A 23,426-nucleotide genomic window follows, 5' to 3' on the forward strand; every position below is an offset into this window, starting at 1 on the left:
TGGAGACCTTGGACAAAGCCAGCATTATCTACTTACAGTGTGATACACTGTACAAAACTTGGGCCACACAGTATATTTGAAATTTATTGGAGGAATTAGTCAAGAGTAACTTAGTCTTGAGCAGTGTGAAGAAGCAGAGAGAACGACCCCCGGACGGACCAAACCTGCACACCATTTCATCCCCACCTTCATCACCAATGTCCATGGCTGTCACCATGCTTATATTGTGTTACAATGTTTGCTTTTTCAAATTGCTGTTTGAGTTTCTGAGTTTCATAAAAATAATTACTCTTTGAATTTTGGCTTGAGATTAGGAATAAAATTTCCAATATTTTTTTAAATAACCCTAAATATATTTCTGTCATTTTGTACTTCATTTATGTGCAGTTGTGGTCTCAGCATTGATGGTTATAAAATAAAACTACTGATTAACTCTGAAAAATGTTGAAGATGCTCTATATTCTACAGTATCAACTATTCAACAAAGATTTAACTCTTCATGTAAAAATAATCAAGTATATGCATTTCATTACTATGTAAATTTGTTTTCACTTTTAATAAATGATCAATCTATATGTCTAAAAAAAGAGAGAGAGAGGCTGAAGGGGATACTAAAGGAGATAAAGCCAAGGTGAAGGACAAGCCACAGAGAAGATCTGCAAGGTTGTCTGCTAAACCTGCTCCTCCAAAGCCAGAGCCCAAGCCTAAAAAGGCTCCTGCAAAGAAGGGAGAGTAGGTCCCCAAGGAGAAGAAGGGGAAAGTCGATGCTGGTAAGGATGAGAATAATCCTGCAGAAAACGGAGACGCCAAAACAGAGCAGGCACAGAAAGCTGAAGGTGCTGGAGATGCCAAGTGAAATGTGTGCATTTTTGATGACTGTAGTTCTGGTGACTGTACAGTTTGAAATACTATTTTTTATCAAGTTTTATAAAAATGCAGAATTTTGTTTTACTTTGTTTTTAAGCTATGTTGTTAGCACACAGAACATTTCATTGTTTTCGGGGGGAGGGGGAAGGAGCATGTGTCACTAACAAAATGTCTCCCAAGCTGGACTGATGATGGTTGATGTTGGAAAACATCTTTCCCTGATAATTTCGAAAGACTCCTCTTGGTTCTCAAGAGGGTCCTGGTGTTGACATATGTGCCACCATGGCACAAACTCTATATTGTGTGGGAAACTCTAAATTCATTTTTGTGTCTACCTCCTCTGTACCATCAACATAGACTTAACTCCCTTCAAACCAGAGACCGTTGGAACCTGACCCCCAAAATTGGTTTTGCTGGTCTATCAGGCAATCGGACTTTGCAGTAATATCATTGTGTCCTCCAAAGAACAGCAGTTCCTTTTATAAAAGATTATAGATCTTCAGATTGATAATTCTGCTGTGTTCATTTGGATTCTTGAAAGTCAGGGTTGGCTTGTGAAAAGTTGTTCAACAACATCCTCAATGTGAACTGTCAGCTCTCACTCTAAGCTCTTCCCCTTTTTAAAGCATCGAATGAAGACTCTCGGATTTTATAGTGGCTTTCTGATTTTGACAGTCTATAAAAGAAGGGAATTTCAAAGTTTTTATATATTGTTAATGACTGTCTGCCCATGTCCTGCCTGAAAAACCATGATTGTTTATGGAAAGTATCTTTAATAAAGCAGGATACAGTTTGGTTTGGGGGAAAAAAAAGAGTAACTTAGTCCTACAAATGTCACATCCACTTAATAAACCATGGACCCTAAGGCTTTTGTGAGCATCTTTGCTGAGTTCTTAGAATTCATCTAGGAAATTACTAACTCTGGGGATAGTCATGAGATGTCTAAAATAGGAAGGCATCATTTGAAGCTATTTAATGACCACAGAGTGAAAATTGGAATACGTTATTAAAACACCGTTGAACTTTAGTTCACAATATTCATTATCATGACTTTATATTGTATAACTACAAACACACTAGTTGTGATCCTAACATATTCTGTTGGCTTATGTAGGGACTTTACATTTCCCTATGCCTTTAGAATCGGTCTTTCATTCTCTGGTCAACACTCCTTTGGATTGAGTGGAGTCATGTTATGTCTCAGACTGGCTGGGCTTCCCTACCTATCTCAGTGATGTCCTCACTAGGGAAGTTTCTTATAGATGTATTTTAAGGAAGGGGGCTGCTTTCAGTCTTTGGAGCATTTGCTGCCACCAGATCCCAGAAGGGTTCAGGCACTACTCTGACTAAGAGGGCCCCATCCACCTCTGAAGTGTTGCTTTACTGTAAACAGCTTTTCTGACCCTCCAAGAATTATTAAACACAAATATGAAAAAGATGAAAAAAATAGAGGTAAAATGGGAAAGAGGTAAGGAAACAAAGAAATGAAGTAATCAAGTGAAATATCAAACAAGATTTTTTCCCTGTCAAATGATAATAAAGTTCTATGATAATTCTCATTTGCTGTCAATTTGACTACATCTGGAACTCCCTAAAAACCCAAGCAACTTGGTACAACTGTGAGGGATTTTTAGTTAACTGGATTATTTGAGGTGGGAAGACCCATCCTAAGACTGGGCCACATCTTGTGAAACATATAAAAGATATGGGAGAAATAATTTTTTGCTTTTTGCATGCTTGCCCTCATTCTCACTTGTAAATTCATATATCCTGCTGCCAAGGCATTCATTCACTGATGCTAGAGCCTACTTCTTCAGGATTCTGATGCCTACTGAGGACCAGCTGAGACACTCAGCCTTATTTCCTGAACAACTGTTACATTCTGGACTTTCCATCAGAAGGTGGCCATTGTTGGACTAGCTGGAACACAGCCTGGAAATCACCCTAATAAGTCCCATACAAACAAACATGCATATATATGGATATACATTTCCATTCAATCAGTTCTGTTCAAATAGACAACCTTGACTAACACAACTAATGCAACTTCTAAAGCACAGGTGCTTTGTACATTACTATGGTTTCATGTACAATGCCAAATACATGGCATAAGTACTTGAGAAAAATTAAATAAAACTAAAATTAAATCACAATCATGGCTGACCTTTATCTGTCTTTTATTTTTCACACCATGGATTTGTGGGAAATATACTACATATAAATTATAAAAAAGAATCCTGAATTACCAACATTAATTTATGCAACAATTTGACATTAGCTATAGCAGCTTTTATGACTTCAGAATTATCAACCTATGAAACTGAAGCAAACAGCCTCCCACATGACCTATAGAACTGTTTCACACTAAAAGCCTTTATAGATTTTACTGAAGGCTGAGAAACATTTCTATTGGAAATGGCAACTTATATTAACATTGCTCAAAGAAAGCTTGCCAGTTTCGTACTTGCGATTGAATTTTGAAAGTGAAAATTTTTTATATTTTAAAATAATGTATAGATTCATTTTATCCACTTAAAGCACTTTCCTTTATATGAATTATACCACATATTATTAACTTTCAGGATTTTATTTAATAGATAAAGGCAGGTCCTACTGGCTATAAATTATCAGCCTAGTGATATAGAGCACTAAGCTAGGGCCCCTTAAGGATCTTTGGTAATCTTGAAGTTTTAGAAAACAAGTAAAGTCGGATCTTATGAAATGAGTTTCAGTTTATCACAGAGCAACCCTGTGTCAAGAGGAAACAAATATACAAACAACACTGCCTCAGAGAAAGGGAGGTGCCTTGTCCAAGAAAAAAATCTCAGCAGGGAGGAAGCACCCAAGGTATGCTAATACATGCTCTGGTTCTGTTTCCCAAACGCAGGACATACCTGAGACTCATCTCCACTCTGTCTCCTCCCCATCCTCAAGTGTTGACCAGGAGGGCACTATGCTAAGTAATTTCCAAGCAACTCCCAAGTTACATCACCATCACTGAGAAGCTAATTTAAGATGAGTACAAAAACATATTTTATTCAATAAATTACATGTGTGCTACAGTGAAAGTTACCATAAATAACATCAGAGATGCATTTAAGGGCTTCATTGGGGGCTAGAAAGATGCTTCAACACTTATGAGACCTTGCTGTCTGTGGAAAAGACCTGAGTTCAGTTCCCAGCACCCATGTGTTGGACAGCTCACACACCCCTTACTCTGGATTCAAGGAACCTAACTCCATGTCTGGCTTCTCCTGCAGCCACCTGTACTCACAAGTGCACATACACACATATAGACAGACACACACACCTGTACATAAATTAAAGTAACTGGAAAATAAATCTTATAAAAACTTAGCCAAATGAAGCCCACAATATATGATTAGGAATACATTGTCCTATAGCTATCTGAGATGTAAATTTAGTTTAAAATAAACTTAATAATATTGGCTACTTCATTCATGTATTAGCCTTTCCAATGACAGAAGCAGTTTAATGATAATTATATATATTATTATAAAAGCTATCAAGAATAGAATCTCGTGCAGTTTTTCATTCCTCTTGTCTTGCTACAATGTTTTATAATTTTCAGCTGTGACATACATCACATAGAAAATAATAAAGCAACCATTTACAAACAACACTGCAGGTCTATTTAATCCACTTCTCTCCAGATACAGTCAGAAACTCTAAGACAGTGTTGTTGAATCCCACAACATGCTATGAGACAGCCCTCAAGAAAATATCATTTATATTTTTCAAACTCACAACCTACATGGAAACATTAGCTTCACAGAATTCTTTAGGTCAAGTTTCCAGGGTTTTGTCTTCTGAATGAACACAATTACTGAAGCTGTAAGTTTGGAATGTAAGAGTTTCAAAGACTAATACAAGAAATTGAGTGTTTAAAATGGACTTTGGGAAGTTGTTTAACAAGTAAGCAGTTTGCTGAGATAAATAAATATGGAGAAAATTTTTTTAGGCAAGCAATGGTTTTATTTATGAGTTTATTCTTAATCGTTCTTGGGTAAATGCTTTCTGAAACAAGCAGAAAACGTATCATGGACAGCTCAACAGCATTGGATCAGGACAATCTTAGCTCTTGCTACTGCGTGTGTGTGTGTGTGTGTGTGTGTGTGTGTGTGTGTGTGTGTGTGTGTGGTCTGTGCATGTGCATGCGTGTGTGTGCATGTGTGTGTGTGCATATGTGTATGTGTGTGTATGTGCATGTGTGTGTATATGTGTGTGCATGTGTGTGCATATGTGTATGTGTGTATGTGCATGTGTGTGTGCATGAGAGTGTTTGTGTGTGTGCATGTGTGTGCGTGCACGTGTGTGTACGCATGTGTGTGCATGTGTGTATGTTCATGTGTGTGTGCGTGTGTGTGTGTGCATGTGTGTGTTTGTGTGTGTGCATGTGTGTGCGCATGTGTATGTGTGTGTGTGTGCGTGTGTGTGTGTGTGTGTGTGTGTGTGTGTGTGTGTGTGTGTGTGGTGTATGTTATGATGCATGCTCTAAAGTAGTAACACTATATGTAAGAATAGAAAATACTCTGAGCAAACTGAATTAAGGAATACATGAAAATATATGAAGGACATTTTGAAAACTGAAAGATTTGGGAAATGTTCATAGTTGTATACTGCTAAATATATAAGTAAGGGAACACACAAAGAGGGAGTGGTTCTTTCTTTTATACAAAAATGTATAAATTTTTGAGGAAAATCAAAATCAAGACAACTAGTGTTCATCCCTCCAGCTGGAGTGAGGATTCTCGATTATACAGCTGTCTGAGACACCCATGCTGGTATAAGTAACAAGATAGACTCCCTGGGTCTGCCATCTCTGCCCTGAGGGGGGTGAATAATCCAAACAAGACACACTTGAGAAGAGTGCTTTACTGCCCTGCAGGGTATTTCTCAGTACTTCCAATTAGACGAACAAGTTAACCCATAACCTTTCCCTATTATCTTCTTTTCTATTAATTATAATGTTATTATTTTGAAATCAATGTACAATTCATGTATATAAGTTTGGTCTCACTCTTTTTTTAATAAAAATCCATATGTAGTCCCCAAAACTTAAAATAAATTTACTAGTTCACTAATAACAATTTACATTTGGTAGTATTTAATTTACTTTTCAAAAATCCTGAGATATCTCATGTGTTTTCACCACCAATAAAACACTTTATTCTGGGCTAGAGAAATGGCTCAGGGGTAAAGAGCACAGGCTGCTCTTCCAGAGGTCCTGAGTTCAATTCCCAGCAACCACATGGTGGCTCACAACCATCTATAATGAGATCTGGTGCCCTCTTCTGTCTGATACTCTCTTCTGTCATGCAGGCATACATGCAAGCAGAACACTGTATATATAATAAATAAATAAATCTTTTAAAAAAATACTTTATTCTTATTCCTGGGACAAAGCTGTATTCCACTTTATAATATCCTATGTATCCAATATCAGTATCCTATTGGTTTTGGCCCTGTGTTACACCCCAATGAATAGATCATGAGGTTATTTAGTAACTGATTCACTTCCAGTCCTGATTTGTCAAAACTTTTCAAGTTCTGATACTCATTATTATTAACCAGTGATTAAGACAAAATATCTGTACCAAAGTACAGAACAGTTAAAGACAGAGATGTGAACACCTGGGGAAGACAACCAAGGCAATGATGATCCTTCAGTTCACATGGCAAAAGCCAAACATCTGGTTTATCTGAGACATTGTATTTAGGAGGTTATTTGTACAGTAATCAACATTACCTTATTTGATATTACACTAGTACATCAAGTTAAAAAATGTATCCTGGGCCGGGCGGTGGTGGCGCACACCTTTAATCCCAGCACTCGGGAGGCAGAGGCAGGCGGATCTCTGTGAGTTCGAGGCCAGCCTGGACTACCAAGTGAGTCCCAGGAAAGGCGCAAAGCTACACAGAGAAACCCTGTCTCGAAAAACCAAAAAAAAAAAAAAAAAAAGGTATCCTGCCTTGAAAATAAGCAAAATTACTAAAGAAATGATTACCTTCAAGTTTTGGATGTACTGAAGACATCAATGAGTTTACTCCTTTATCACTCAAAACTAAACACTTCATAAAATCCTAGATACAATTTACTCAAAGAAGTCTGCCATTGCACTTGTGATAAATATCACTAATTTTTCTCCCCCTGCCTGGCACCTATTTGTAGTAGAAATACATTTTCTCAATATTTTGATATTTTTTCATTATGTCTTTCTTACTCTTTTTGTTAGGATTTTGTTTCTTGAAAAATATTCTCCTGAGCCAGGGAGATGTCTGAATGGGCAAGAGCATACACAGAAGACCTGAGTTCAATTTCCTTCTTAGAAACTCACAGCTTTCTGCCACTCTAGCTCCAGAAGATCTGATGCCCTCTTTTGGCCTCTATGGGCACTGCACTCAAGGACAGGTAACAACACAGACACATAAGCATACACATAATTAAAAGTAAATAAATCTTTTAAAAACTTGTGTGCTGTAACTATATGCTGAAGAAATAGAAACATTATATATATATACAATAAATATATACATATACACACATTACATATAATACAGAAAATATGCACATATACATTGTATGGATACATGAGACAGAAGTTTCCTTGAAGTAAAACCTTCTAAATAAGTTAGGTGCTTGAAAACTATCATATTTAATTCTCAAAAGACATTTTATGAAGATACTCAATTGTTAAAAAAAAATACATGATAAGTATTTATCACAAGTGCAATGGCAGACTTCTTTGAGTAAATTGTATCTAAGTTTTTATGAAGTCAGGAATCACAGAGGTATTTTACAGTCTCCTGTAACTCCAGCTCCAGAGGACACCATGTCACTGGCTTCCATAGACACCTGCACTCACTAGTATGTAGAGCATGTACACACATACAGGCAAATACGCATACAATAAATCTTGATTAAAGACTGGCTTGCTCCTTTTTAAAGGATCTCCAAGTACAAACTGTGGGAACATGGGGTCTCTGTCAAACTCACTTGCACTGGATACAGCAGTCAGCTTGCTTGGGATTGCTGCTGTTCTTACTGTTATAATAACCAAATGCCAAAGGCAACCTGACTCTGTATAGTAAAGAGGGTAATTTTTCACCCAAGTTTGGAGGCTGAAGGTCCAAGACTGGGGATTCCTATTTGTTTTGGCCTCTGGTAAAGTTTAAGTACTGAATGATCACACAGCATGGGAATATATAAGAAGAAGACATTTCATGAGAAACAGGAAGCCAGCAAGTGGCTGAGGGTAGGGTTAACTTATAACAACAGCTCATTCTGACCATCTCTTCTGACTGTAGCTCCTGAGGACTGCAGGAGGTTATGGTTGCTTTTACCTTTTAAACTTCCTCTCCCTTCAGTGATTCCACGGGATCACCACATTCAACCCATATACAAGCTATCACATCAATAAATGGATAAAATAACTTTCTACCCCAATGGAATATATTTGCACATGAATTGGAACAACCTGATTAAAAATACATAAGGAAAATAGGCTTAATGCCAGCTGACTATGTTTCTTACTGACACAGAGAATGTGAAAATTGTAAGAAGTAATGCATGAAATGGGATCAACACAGTTGTCATTACAGTGAAGACCTGAACAAAGTGAGGGCAGAAGTCAGAAGTATATCTCAGATGTGAACGTCCTGGAGAAATATACAGTTAGCATGGATGTTGGCACATCTATTTATTCAAGAAATAAAATAATAAAGCTGGGGGTGGGGAATATAGCTCAACAGTAGAGTATTTAGAATGCATGAGATATATGAGGTCTATCAGTACAGCAAATATGTATATACTAATATATGTGTACATTAGTATATATGCACATATATTAGTGGCCTTTATAAACTGGATCAGGAAAGGAAATAGATGTCCTGATTGCAGCTCAGTGAAGCCCACTTTGACTTCTGACCTACAGATATGTAAGATGAAAACAAGATGTGTGATGCCACCAAGAGTGTGGACATCTGTTATAAAGTCATAAAGAACAATATAGGAATATAAATATATAGAAAGTCGGTATGGTTATGTCCATGTAAACTGTATGTCATTTTTCTCATAATCTACTTGATAACATCAAAACTACAGTAACAATGTAAAGCTGCTTACTATATAAGACACAACTTACACACATGCACATGCATTCATGCACCTTTCTATAGGTGAGTACATATGATGTGTATTACAAAAATTGCATGAATTACAGACATCTAATGGGATACTTATATAATAATAATACTTGAAAGTAATGTAGACTAATACTCTTGAACACTATTCAGTGTAATTGCTGCTCAGATAGAAACTCGGTTGATTATCTAAGTGATGTTGGCAAGAAATTCACCCAACTGCAACTACATTTAAAAATTGATTTTTAAAAAAGCATGGACACCAGTGAAAGTCTAGAATGATAGTTTAGTTCAGTAGATCTCTATGATGTAAACAGTGTCTCCACCACTACCCACCAGCGAGACTCGTTTAGTAAACAAGGCAGCCTCAACAACTAAGACCGCTCCTGTAATGACTGGCTTTGTAGAGGCTTGCCAGCCCTCGTTCACAGAGTACTTACTATACTTCAGCCATTCAGCTCAGAGCTCCTGCGCCTATTGCTGTGAGCACACTCCTACAGAAAGTGACTGTGGATTGTTGTTTCATCAGCTCGTCTGATGCTCTCTTCCCAAGCATGGAGAACACTCCTCCATCCTATGAAGCAATTCTGCATCTTCCCTGGGCATGAGTAGGGTGTCAATGTGGTTATGGGTAATTACCAGTGTGTGGATGCATGCCAGGTGTGCTCTGCTTATATCTTAATTCTATCTCCACTGTGACTGCTCACTCCGCCCTGGTGTGCAGATTTATATCAATTTCATCTAGGGTTAGAGCAAAGAGATTCCCAAGGACGGCTGAAGAAAAGAGAGGAATATGTGAGTACATTTGCTTTCCCAGCTCCTTAGTGTCTAAGGAATGAGTGAATGAATGAATGAACAAATGAATGATAAGTGATATTTTCAGCTAAGGTAAGTTGATAGGTTGTTTTACTATGTTTCGAGCTTTGTGTCAAGTACTTTGAATACATCTTACATAATCCCTATACAAATAACATACATATATACATATGTACATATATACACACATACATATACACACAGGCACATATATATATACACCAACTCCATGGGTCCCTGCATATATGTGTATGTACATGTGTGTATGTATGTATGTGTATATATATATGTATGTATGTATGTATGTATGTTATTTGTAAGTGGGGGAACCATGAAGTGGGCTTGGCCTAGCGGCCTTGAGAGGCATGTGTCATAGGTTTTTCAGGTTAGAGTCCATGGCTCTTAGGGCACAATGTGCCTTTCAGTTCTTGAGAGATTAATGCACTCCCTATGGCGGTGAAGCATTCAGACCAGTTTGTGTTTCTCTGTATCTTCCCTTAGTAGTCAAAGAAGCATGAAGAGTTGACAAGACAATAGGTCTTAGACGATAATCTATGTACCCTATATGACTTGCAAACTTCACTGTATCCTGGCAATTGCCATTATAGTCTGTCTCTGACCAAAGTATAAAAAATCTGATTGCTGTCAATGAAATTGTCACAGCCTCAGGTGTACTGTGGCCCCTTCAACCCGAAACTGGTTTCATTTCTTGTGGCCATATGAGGTGACCTTGGCACCAGGTAAGTAAGCACAGGTGCTTACACACATACATACATATGTATACACACACACGCGCTATATATATATATATATATATATATATATATATATATATATATACACACACACACATATATATATTACTGTCATCAACTACCCTCAGATTTACATTTTATAAAAAAAGAAAAGGTATTCCCTTCCATGAAACAAACAATCTGGGATTAGAGTGACATGTAGGATGAGTGTCACTGGCCTCACACGTGGGAAGAGAAACATACTCAGGACTCTGCAGTTGACTTGTCTGTGGTGTGATGTCAACATCACCTGTGTATACTAATCTGAGACCATCTGTCCTGTAGGTTCAGGCAATTTCATTCCATATCTAGAGTCTACCACCAAATCCCAGATGACTGTGAGCTAATTTGCATGATTTCTCTACAGATGTTCCTTGTTTTCTTGTGACTTTTATTGAAATATACATCTGCTTGAAAACAGTTTCTCTCCACCCTGTTAATCTCTTTCTCAAAAGCAGTCAAACTTGCTTCAGGCCTCTTGTCTTGCAGGATTTAGTGTGCAGGGTCCCTGGCCTAACAGTGACAGAGATTAGAGTGGGAGACAAAGGCTCTGAGCAGAACCTAGCTTCTCAAGAGGACGAAGCTCTGAATAAGCCTGACCTCTCAGAGATGACATCACCATCATGCCCTTGTTATTGTACAGCAGATTATTGAGTACAGGGCCTAGCACAATCCAGGCCACTGCTTAGCAGCTGAGTTCATCCCCACTCAGAGCTTTCATTATCTTTTGCTCAACTTGCTCATTCTCTCCTAGCAGTAGAATTTCTAAAACCAAACAAAGGTAAGAGAGTGTGAGGAGTCCACCCATTGCTCCTTGTGGTGGGAAGTATTCCATCTTAATGACGGATCTATGTTCTAGCAGAGGTTGCCAGCAGGAAAATACTTCCTAGTTAGTACATTTCTTTTTTATCGTGAGTACATTTAGTAATATCAAATTATAGTAGTGTACGAATAAATTTTCTGTTAAACTCAGAAAGCCATTGACCTTCTGCCAGGCACTTAAAGAATTTCCCAAGTACAGAAGGTACAGAGTTTTGTTTTTCCTCCCACCGAGCAGTACAGGATTGCATGGCAAGGCCTCTTCTCTGTACTCTACCTGTTGAAGGTGCTGGTTTAACCACCTCCCCTTTCATTTCCCTGTCCCTCTTAGCTCAGGCATTGCCATGGTGACAGGCATCATTTGGAGATGTCTTGCATAGCAGCTTTAAGGCATTTAAGGGTTCCTGACCAATCCTCGTAGCACAACGCACACTTTACATTATTAACCAAACACCTCTGCAGAGAAACTTTGTCTCTAATAAGTGCAATGCACTTGCTGTTCTCTTCTGTATTATTTATGCAAGCTCACAATGGATTTTGTGTTTTACTTATAAGTCAGGACTCTCAGCTGAAAATGATAATCTGTGTCAGAGCACAGAGAAATTAAAAAAAAACTAATGTTCTTGAGCTTAAGAAAATGAGTATTTGTCATAAGAAAATGAATAGTGTATTTGTTCTACAATTTATGATTCAGGAGAATATAAGGGGATCTCATGGTCCAAAGCTGAGTTTTAATGTTGTATATGTGGAGCAACCAGAGTGTACATTCTAAACACAATTCCAGGTATAGTGCCCTTAATAGCTCTGGGTTTGGCATTCCTGTGGCTTTGGCATTCCTGGGGATGAGAGGAGTGTGATACCCTGAATTTCCTCCAAATGGCCAATTTACAGGTATCTTTTCTCAGAGTTCTAAGGCTGCCCTCTTGTGACAATCTAATGTATATATTTGGAAGATGTTGCTTCCAAACTCCAATAAAAGCCACAGAAGAAATTTAGGACATGAGGTCTCCCTCTGGTAGGAAGGGGAAATTGATCATGCTTTACCAGGAAAGTACAGTGGTTAGGGACAAGAGAAAACTGTGACCAAAACTGCCATTTTGCTACAGTGTTGGATAATCATTTAGCTTCTCTTGTCCTTTTTGTTGTGAGCCAGCGCTATTAACAGCTGAGCCAACTTTCCACCCCACAGCATCCGTGAAGAGCTAGAATAGTACTTAATTCATCTCATGAGACTGTCGTGAGGAATAAGTGAATTAGCACACAGAGACTGGAACATTCCTAGTCATATTTTAGCACATGAAACAGCAGCTCTCTATAGTTTCCATACTCTCAGCTGCAGCACAAGTCTTTCTATCCAACGCATATTTCTCCAGATGTTCCTGAAATAAGATTTAAGCCAAATACCAAGGATGTAAAAAGTGCATCTTAATTCTACATAATTCTGAAGCATTTAGTCATCTAACTGTGGTTACTGCACAGTCAGCTTTGTGCATCAGAGACCCTGGCTGGTGACAGGGGCAGATATTGATTGACATAAGAGACATTCAGACATTCCACAGTACCTATCACTACATCAGACCTCTCTGAACTGTGTAGTTACAGTGTCTTATGCCTTGGGAGTCTGCCACTGACATACATTCAGCTGTCTGTCCCAGGCAGCAGGAGTCCTTAGGAATCCAGATCTAAACAACCACCCACTGACCCCGAGCAGTGCCAGCTGCAGATGTACCACAGCAAGATGGGCTTGTGTCCAAGGCACATGGCTCTCTGAATGTGCTCCGTCAGTCATTCTTAGGCTACAGTGTCTCATGAATCAAAAACCATTATACTGAAACCAGTGAAACTAAAAGCCACCCAAAATACAAAAGCAAATGAGAATTGAAACAAATTTCTGATAATGACAATTTGCCTATTTTCCTACTATCTGGAAAGTAATGAACAAAATTCAAATTATCAATTCTTATCCTCTGGGTTTTTCCTGTATCATATGGGGGATAAATACAGACTGAATATCCTTTGATCTAAAATTACTACTTTTCCTCCATTTTAATATTTTTTTTTAAATTATGCATGACTTTTTTTTTTGGTTTTTCGAGACAGGGTTTCTCTGTGTAGCTTTGGATCCTGTCCTGGAACTCACTCTGTAGCCCAGGCTGGCCTTCAACTCACAGAAATCTGCCTGCCTCTGCCTCCCAAGTGCTGGGATTAAAGGTGTGCGCCACCACCGCCTGGCTATTTTAATGTGATAATGCTCATTTTCATTTCTGAGAAAAGCCTGTTAATAAATCAATGCTGCATTTATAATCATTGCTGGCATTTCAGATTTAAACATTAGAAGAAGAAAAGCTGATGCTGATTATAACACACTCTGAGGGATCAAATGAAAGTCTTCCTGGGTATTTTCAGGTTATAAACCCAGCAAGAGATATCTTCATATTGTAGAACTCCTGGGATTTTAAAGTGTACACATTGATTTGCACACACACACACACACACACACACACACACCAAGAAGTAGACACACACCACATGTTCTCAAACCACTTTTGCTACTGACACCACCCCCAAATCCTCATGTGGAATATGCATGCCTTTGACCATTGTGTAGACCTCTAAGAGAGGAGAAACTAGACTAAGAAGCCCCGACTTCTTTGAATTTGCAGCATGTGAGGACATTGAGAAGTCTGGTTAGGTGAGACCTCTAATGGTTTCTTAGTAAGAAACACCAAAGACATAGTCAAAGGTTTGAAAATTTGTTTCTATTTTTTCCCTGTAGTCTCTGGCCAACGCTTAAATTCCATTGTGAAAAGAGTCTTATTTCTGAGAACTCTCAAGAGTGTACTACTTGACTCTGATTCTTCTTGTGGACCTTTCCTAATCTCCCAGGCTAAGAAGTAATGATAATGTGGCCATATATCAGGAAGCAGGAGGTGGAGCATTTAGAGAGAAGTAAGTGAAAGTTTGTTCAGTTGCATGACCATATGTGCGGCATATCCTATGTGCCCTCTTCTGGTAGATTTCCTGTCAGGATAACAACATTCATAGCTTCACCTACTTGCACATCCTAATCACCCACAAAGACTCAACCTTTCAATACCACCAAAGTGAACAGTTAAGTTTACACATGACCTTCTGTGCAGACCACACAATGTAGAACATGGGGATGTCACACACACACACACACACACACACACACACACACACACACACACACACATTTTTCTCATGTGAGTCATTAAAAAAGAAGCTGGTTTGCCTGATGCCCTTCAAAGGGAAATGATGAGATCCCAAATACAAATCACATGCCTGTGTGGTTAATGTCCTACTGTTGCCATCTTGAAACTCTTAAGATGTGTCTCTGAATTTGCAGCCTTCTGCCTGATGGTGGATGAATGTGCATGTGGTAAAGGGTTATGCCCACACTGTCCCCACTTCCTGCTGTTGGAGTCTGCATACATCATCCATGATGCTCTGAGCATCATATTAGGCAGATCTATAAGGCCAGTGACCCCAAAGGTCAAGTTGTGAGTTACATGTTCTCAGTCTGTTTTGGATGGTGAAACTATTCTGACTCAGAAAGCAGGAACCAACTAACTCCATTGGATTTATTTTTCTTCACTTGATATTACTGTAGTAGCCAACTGCTGTTGTAGAAATAGATACAGAGAAGGAAGAAGAGAAGTGTAGACAACCAGGGCTCATTTCTCCTCCAGCAACCAAAAAGTAGAAGAAATCATTAAGTTAAAATGGTGCAATTCTACTGTTGTATAAAAAAATCACATATGGATACATATCTACATGTATATGTACATATATATATAAGGTATATAGATACTATATAGAGATAAGCAATGTATATAAGCTTCTAATGCATGTTGTATAATTTCAATAATTTCATATACATCTTGGATTTTCTAATTTAAAAGTAGCAGCTAAATGTCTTAATTATTAAAATATGAAAGATTTAATTTAAAGCATTTAAAACTAATACTACACAATGCAAAAGTTGATGACAAATAAAAACTGGTGTTTTTGCTTACTTCAAATACTTGTAAGTAGTAACTAAATGCTAAAAGGAGAGAGAAGTAAGAAAAGTCAGCTCTTTCTTGTTTGTTTGCCTTTGTTTTGTTTTTGCTGAAGAGATAGGGTCTCACTCTGTGGTCCAGGCTGGCCTCACCCCTGTAAGATTCCTGCTTCCAATTCTAGTGATACAGTTACAGACATACGTCCATTTGCCCAGCGAGAAAAAGCTTTCTAATTTAGCACAACTAACACACTTTCTTCCCTCCTGATGGGCTCAACACCTAGCATTATCATTTTTTACTATGCCCTGTAATTATTTTAATAATGTTTAATTTATTACTTTTAAATTTCTTACATTAATTCAATGTACCTTGATCACATCCACCTCCTCCCTAGCTCCAACTTTCTCCAACACCCCTCACCCATGCATTGCATCTCCTCTTTTGGTTCACTCAGAATAGAATACATGGTCAATGTAAAAGAAAGAACATAAGAATGCCAGGAGAAAAAGCAGAAAATATTTAGAAATTCCAATAACTTACTTGCTGGCTCCAACACACCCTCACTTATAGTCCTTCTGTCTATTACATCATCTTGTCTACCAGCCACTGATACTCACTAGGCTCAAAGGTTCCATGTCTTCTTTCAGAGGTCTTCCTGGATATCATTACTAATAGGTCCCAGGATTGAAGAGACACCCTAAAACAACAGCCTATTCACTCTGTCAAACCCATTGCTGACAACTTGCATCTGAAGTTTGGAGTGGAGATCTGCCTCTGCCGGAAGCAGGCTGAGTAGTGAGTGACATCTATGTCTTCTATACACTTAACTCTTTTAGTATCAGAGTAAAGTCAATGAAATCAGCAAACACACTCTACGCCCATTTGCTGCATCTAGAAATGAAGAATCGTCACAATCAACTATCATAAATGGGTGTCATTGGTCTTAGAAGACAGCTGTAGAAATGACATGAATTTTGATGTCATCCATGAGTTACCATCAAGATTGTTCTTTTTAGGTAAGTTAAATATTCTCTGAGTACACTTCTTCCTTAATGGGGTGTAGAAAATCTCATAGAACAAAGTCCTCCACTCAAAAGCAAAACACATTGTATTTACTATCTCAACATTTTTCAACATAAGGGCTATTGACATAAACCAGGCCCCCTTTTCACAGATATCTACCCATGATTCTGGGTAATATGCCATTGATGAAAAGACTTGAGCTCTATCCAGATTCTTTCTGCAATGTCTGGTGGCTCCAGCAGCCACACTGCTCTGCCAGAAGCAAGAGTGGTGGTCATGATAAAGCCAGCCAGACTGACCTGATGTCACCAGGGAAGTGAGTGCAAGAGCTGATGCATGGTGTCAATAGGAATGAAAGCTACTCCAGAGTGGGGCTGTTCTAGAATCTGAGCATTTTTCTGCTGCTGCACTAAGCCCTGACTGGTTCTTTGTCCCTCCCAGACTCTGAGAACTGCCTGATAACCCCTGAGTAAATGTTCAGTTTACATTAGCTGGGACTCTCTCTCTGATGCTTCAGCTCATAACCCAATTGAAGCATCAGTTAATGAGTGTATTCAGATCCCAGGAGGTCTTGACAAATGGTGTAGAAACAAATAATTTGAGAATATTTCTGAGAATGTTTCCAGACTCTTCTTGGAAAGGCCAACCAAATCTTATTGATGACAGTGTTCTGGAGGAAGAATGATGGATGATTATTTTATATTGTGTTAGAGAAATGACTACTGCATCTCAATATGCCAGATTGGGTACAAAGGGATAAGTTAGCTTAAGGGGAAGAATGTCCTTTGCTTTATGTCTGTGTGGATTTGGAAAAAATATCTGTGTGCTGTAGCATCACGATTCCTGAAAGACGTTTAAAAGAGCCAGTCCATATTCATTGGGACTCTCAGGAATGGCTATGTAATTTGATTTGATTGTATGAAGTACAGTGTCTTAGCTACTTTGGGCTGCTATAAGAAAACGCCTTATACTAAGCAATTTATAAAGAAAAGAAATTCATTGCTCATTATTCTGGAGGCTGGGGCTTGCCTTTCCTCGTGCATAGCATCATCTCTGTGTAGACAGTAGAATAGAAAAGGGCTCCCTCAAGTTTTCCTGTTAGGATAACATGATTCACAGTTTCATCCACTTGTATGTCCTAATGACCTGTCAATATGACAAAAATGAAAATTAGGTTCCATGTGCCTTGCTGAGGGACAGAGATGTGCAGACCACACTGCACCTCACACTGGGATGTCCTATACATATTCTTGTCATGCCAGTTACTGGGAAAGAATGATGGTTTGGATGATGCAATTCAAGAACAATCATGAGTTCTTATATTCAGAGCCAACAGAGGTCAATGAGCCTTTTTCCCAACAGGAACCTGTGCATGTAATATAAGACACAGACAAAGAGGAACAGAAAGGCATTTAACAAAGACTCCACACAGCTCTCATAAAGTCTGCTTTGATGGAAGATTTATGCCAAAAACATCGGCCTCAAGTTTCTTGCCTTTGGAAGGAGTTTGCTTAGCTTTCTCGCTTAACCTTCACTGTAGCATTGACTCCTCTTCCAGAATGTTCTCTGAGATCTGGGAAGATGTTAATTTTTAGAGTTGAGAGGACCCCTTGGACTTTATAGGGTGCTACTTTCCTTTTGCTTAAAAAAGTGAGATTTATGTGAGTTGGAATGATTCTCTGTCCTTAGCCACCCTGCACTCTTCTCCCTTTTGCACTTACAATCTCCACTTCCTCTGATTCAGCTCTTTATTTCTATCAGTTCACCAGCCGGTGTCTTATCTCTTTCCAAAGAACAAAGAGGGGAACTGGGTTCCACAATTATCACCCAGGGGATTTCGCTGAAAGTAACAAAATTTTCAACTAAAATAGATCTTAAAAGTAGAAGGAGATGCTGTATAATTGAATAGAAATTCTTAAAACTCTCACCATCACTTAAGAATGTTAGGCATCAATGTAATGCCTTGTATCTTCCCATAGATCAGCCACATCTAGAAATAAAACAGTTTGCAGTTTCTCTCCTTAGAGTCTTGATATCTCAGACACATCTCTAGGCATTAGAGTTTGAGAGGACAGAATTCCATACTGGGAGGTAGAACAGAATTAAAAAGGCCTTCTTTTTATATGCCTTTCCATTTTTACTAGGACTGGCAATCTTTCTCAAAATCTAAGAACACATCCTTCATTATACATCCTTCTTCCAGAAAGATCACTGCTTCATGTCCTGGTGTTGAACCCCTCATACCTAGAAAAAAAAATCTGTACTTCATGAGCAAGACATAATGATGTGTTCATTGTCTTTCAGGAAAACAGTCTGACTTCCAGCAAGACAGATATGAGTGGTTTGTTTTTCTTACGAGAAAGCCAGAGTGGTGAAATCAGACACTTGGAAACATAACTGAAACGAGGGGCAACAGGGCTTATTTTTTCGTGACTAATGGCCTAAATTGTGGAATTCACTACCATGAAAATGCCTCTTCCTGCTGTGTTTCCTCATATTCAGTCCATGACAGGAGGCGGGGCTGAGGACAGCAGCTGCAGAGGGAGGTGAGACATTGCCATGAAGAGGGGGAATCACATCCATGGAGGTTTTTTTCCTTTCAGATCTTTAGATCACAGCAGCTAAAGGGTGAGCACCACATGCAGAGACAGATGAGTGGGAGGCAACTATAACCCTTCCTGTTTGTGAGACACTGCCCTGAAGAGCCTGTGAAGACATGGCTCACAGTGATAAATGTCTGAGAAGAAGAAAGAGGGATTCAATTAGAAACAGTTCAGATTGCATCATTAAAAAAAATGTTGTTAGCTGAGGAGGGACCTGCTGAAAGAGAAGGCTAGATAGAAGTCTGAGATGAGATGATCCTTGGACAGTAATACCTCAACTATAAATAATATCCATGACCACTGTGTAAATGTACCTCATTTTCATTATCCATTTTTCAATTACTTTGCTGTTAAAAGAAATAACATCATGAAATTTGCAAGCAAATGGATGGAACTAGAAAAAGTCATCCAGAGTGCGGTAACTCAGACCCTGAAAGATAAGCATGGTACTATGTAGTCACTTATAAGTGGATATTAGCTGTAAAGTAAAAATAACCATGCTACAATCCACAGCTCCAGAGAGGCTAGGTAACAAGGAGGAAACAATAGGGGATGAATGGATCTCCCTGGGAAGAGGAATGTAATAGATTTTGTGGGTGGACTGGGGGAGGGTGGGGATGGGAACAGGAGGGAACAAGTCAGGGAGTGGAGGGAGAGAGGACTGTGAGAGATGCATGGAACTGGGGGGGCATATCGGGAATGTGGCAGAAACCTAGTGCAATGGGAACTCCCAGGAATCTACAGGAGTGAAAACTCCTGGTAATGGGGGATAGAGTTTGAATTTGCCATCTTCTGTAACCAGTGGAGGGACTGGGACACCAACACAGCCACAAAAACCTTCCGCCTACAATTTGTCCTACCTGCAAGATGTGCTGGAGTAAAGGTGGCACAGAACATGTGGGAGTGTGCAACCAATGACTAGTCCAGCCTGAGACCCACACCACAAAAGGGAGCCCATGTTTGATTGACACTGTCTGGAGGGCCAGGAACCAGGGTCTGGATAGCCAAAGAACTAGAATAGAATCAAACAGTTCCTGGGGGTGGGGGAGTCAATAAAATGATTCCTTATGGTACTCTGATATCCTTGTAGAGGATAGCATAATTACTACCAGAGAGGCTTCATCCAGCAACTGATAGGAGCAGATGCAGAGACCCACAAGCAAACATTAGGTGGAGCTCGGGGAATCCTGCAGGAAAGGAGAAGGATTATGGAAGCCAGAAGGGTCAAGGACACCACAAGAAAATGGCCAACAGAATCAATTAACCAGGACTCATAGAGGTACACAGAGATTGAACCAACAATCCGGGAACCTGTGTGGGTCTGACCTAGGTCCTCTGCATACATGTTATGGTTATGCAGTTGGGTGTTCTTGTGGGACACCTAACAGTGGGAGCCGGGGCTGCCTGTGACTCTTCTGGCTGCTTTTGGGACTCTTCCCTCCTACTGGGTTGCCTTGTCCAGCCTTAATATGAGGGGATGATGTGCCTAGCTAGGCTCATTGCAACAAATGTCATCTTTGGTTGATAACCCTGGGAGGCCTGCCCTTTTCTTATGGGAAACAGAGGAGGAGTAGATCTGGGGGGAGGGGAGGGGTTTGGGAGGAGAAGAGGGAAGGGAAACTGCAGTTGAGATATAATGTATGAGAGAAGAATGATTAAAAACATGGGAAAAAATCCATGACCTTATAATTAAATATGTGTGCAAATGAGTACAGTTGAGTGGTCCAAACCCTAACTCCTAACAGTATTAACTCCTTTGTGACCTTTGGTTCTTTCATCTTATTATCTGTTTGCTGTTTCAAAATAACCAAATCGAGCCTTATTATAAGTATTCCTGGCTATACGAGTTGAAGGCGTACTTTTCATTTCTAAAACAGTATATTAGATAAAACAATGTGTCCCACAGTACACATTACACTTTGGGACAGTAACAGATTTCCGCCCCCCTCCCCCAGGAGTCCAGACATATGAAGCCAAAAAATAAGGGTAAATCATTCAGTAAATAAATACTGCTTCTATTCAAAGGATAACACAAAAAGACTGGATAAAAGGCTGATGAAACACTGCCTGAAGAGTTGTTCCTGAGAGGAAAAGCAGAAGCAATGGGAACTTTATTTTTAAATTATCTATCATCTATGTATCTATTTTCATTTTGTCATCTATTTTCTCACACTCTCCTTCATGTGTGTCATCTATCTTCTATCTATCATCTACCTATTATCTCTCTATCAAGAGATTAAGATTTTCAGGAGTTAGTTTTTAAGGGTTTTGAACTTGACAAATCCCGGTGTTCTAACACAGGTTGACTGAGGTCCATGTGGAGATGATGTCATGTCTCCACCCTTTACTCATCCCTTCTCACTGGCACATTCTTCAGATGTTGTGAGGTTCACTCCATTATGGAAGACAATTCACTTTGCTTATAACATACTGACTTAAGTTTTAGTTACATCTAAAAAAGGACCTCCAGAGAAGCATCTGGGCTGATGTTTGACAATTATTGGGTACCTTGGCTATACATAAAATCAACCCTTATTTCACAAAGCAGTGGGAAATTGTACACTGAAAGGAACTAAATGATCAACTTTCCATGCTGTCAGGTCTTGCCTTCTTGATTGTAGACCTAGCCTTCAATGGCCAAGCCAGCTCTGTAGCATCACTATTAGACCTTAATACTTGTGAATATCTCAATCCTTATCATTACATAGGATAATGTACCAATTCCTCAAGAATGTTAATATACACAACACATCAAAATGTAATTAGTCACATGGCATGAGCTATTAACAGGCTCTAGTGTCAAAAATGAAGGACATATTAGGGCTTTATCTAGGTGAGGGAAGCAGAAGCCAGATATTCCCATAAAAATAATTAGACAGTTTCCTAACTAACTTCAAGGAATCACAACACAATATTTCTTATAAAAGAATCCTTGGTGATGGGTTGATAAAAGTGAAGGCCATTCTTCCTGTAGTTTCCTAGTACACAAAAGAAGGAATATTACTGAAAGTCTCAAATGAGTGATGGAGAGCATAATAGAAATATGGCATATTCATATTAAGAAAAGAAATAACAAAAATAAAACCTGTGTTGATTTAAACAAACTCTGAATGGAAACTACAACTAACCACATATTAACATTCAGTTTTTCAAATATCCAAATATCACCTGGTACTGCACAAAAATAAAGGCATGACTATACATAGCAAATTAAATGGTCTTGCTAGTTGTTCAAAAAGAAATCAGGTGCTCTTGTTTCAGACATGAATTCAGTGGTCTGCTATCACTAGGATTTGTGAGCTTAAGTAAGCTACTTGCACTGTGGAGTTCTGTTTATTTTCACTGGTCATTATATAAATTGGTTTTCAGAGTTTTCTTAACGATTAAACATGATTATAAACGTAAGCAATTCAGAGCTAGTGAAACACAAGACAAGAGTTCCTTGCCTTAGATGCTGTGAGACTGCTGCTATACTTCACATTTTATGTTCTTCCCTTGCCTGATTTGCTTCTCATTGCTGTGATAAAACACTGAGCAAAAGCAACTCGGGGAGGAAAGGGTGTATTTTACCTTAGAGCTTAGTCTGTCATCTAGAGAAGCCAAGAACTCAAGAGAGGAGGCAAACACCACTGAGGAATGCTGTTTACTGGCTTGCTTTTCCTCTCCTACTGAGCCAAGTATTGTATACAGACCAGGAACATTTGCCTAGTAGGGTTGGCCTCTCACATCTATCATCAGTCAAGACCATGGCCTACAAACATGCCCATAGGCCAGTATCACATGGTACTGCACAAAGATACGGGCACAGCTGTGCACAGCAAATTAAACCAGTCTTGTTGGTTGTTCAAATGGCCCACAGACATGCCCAAAATTATGCAGACACACTGAAGACAAAGTCTTTCTCTCTCTCTCCCTCTCTCTCTCTCTCTCTCTCTCTCTCTCTCACACACACACACACACACACACACACACACACACACACACACACCATTCTTAGTATACTATTACCAATTCTCTTGTCTTTATTGGGAAATCCTATGCTAATGACTTATTCCTAATTAAAGTGGTCTTATAAAATCCAAAAAAGCAAAGTACACCTGAAATGTGGAATTGCTTTAGTTAGGAATAAATAGGCCCATTGAAAAAATACAGAGGAGGATGTTGAAAAAGACAGACTAACAAAGGAAGAGGCTGGGAGAAATGGTCAGTGCACCTGACCTGTGCCCTGTTCACTTTGTGCCTGTTCCCTTTCTGTAGTCATGGGTTTAAGATATTTGTGTCACTATGAGTGATTATTAGAGAACATTGTGTTCTCT

At 39.0% G+C, this 23,426-nt stretch overlaps 1 pseudogene; it reads left to right on the forward strand.

Annotated features, from left to right (window-relative positions):
- Window positions 1-574: 574 nt before the first annotated feature.
- LOC143272029 (non-histone chromosomal protein HMG-17 pseudogene) lies at window positions 575-859 on the forward strand (annotated as a pseudogene).
- The last annotated feature ends 22,567 nt before the right edge of the window (window positions 860-23,426 follow it).

Source organism: Peromyscus maniculatus, chromosome 1 (assembly GCF_049852395.1).
Source record: "Peromyscus maniculatus bairdii isolate BWxNUB_F1_BW_parent chromosome 1, HU_Pman_BW_mat_3.1, whole genome shotgun sequence".
Taxonomy (NCBI): Eukaryota; Metazoa; Chordata; class Mammalia; order Rodentia; family Cricetidae; genus Peromyscus; species Peromyscus maniculatus.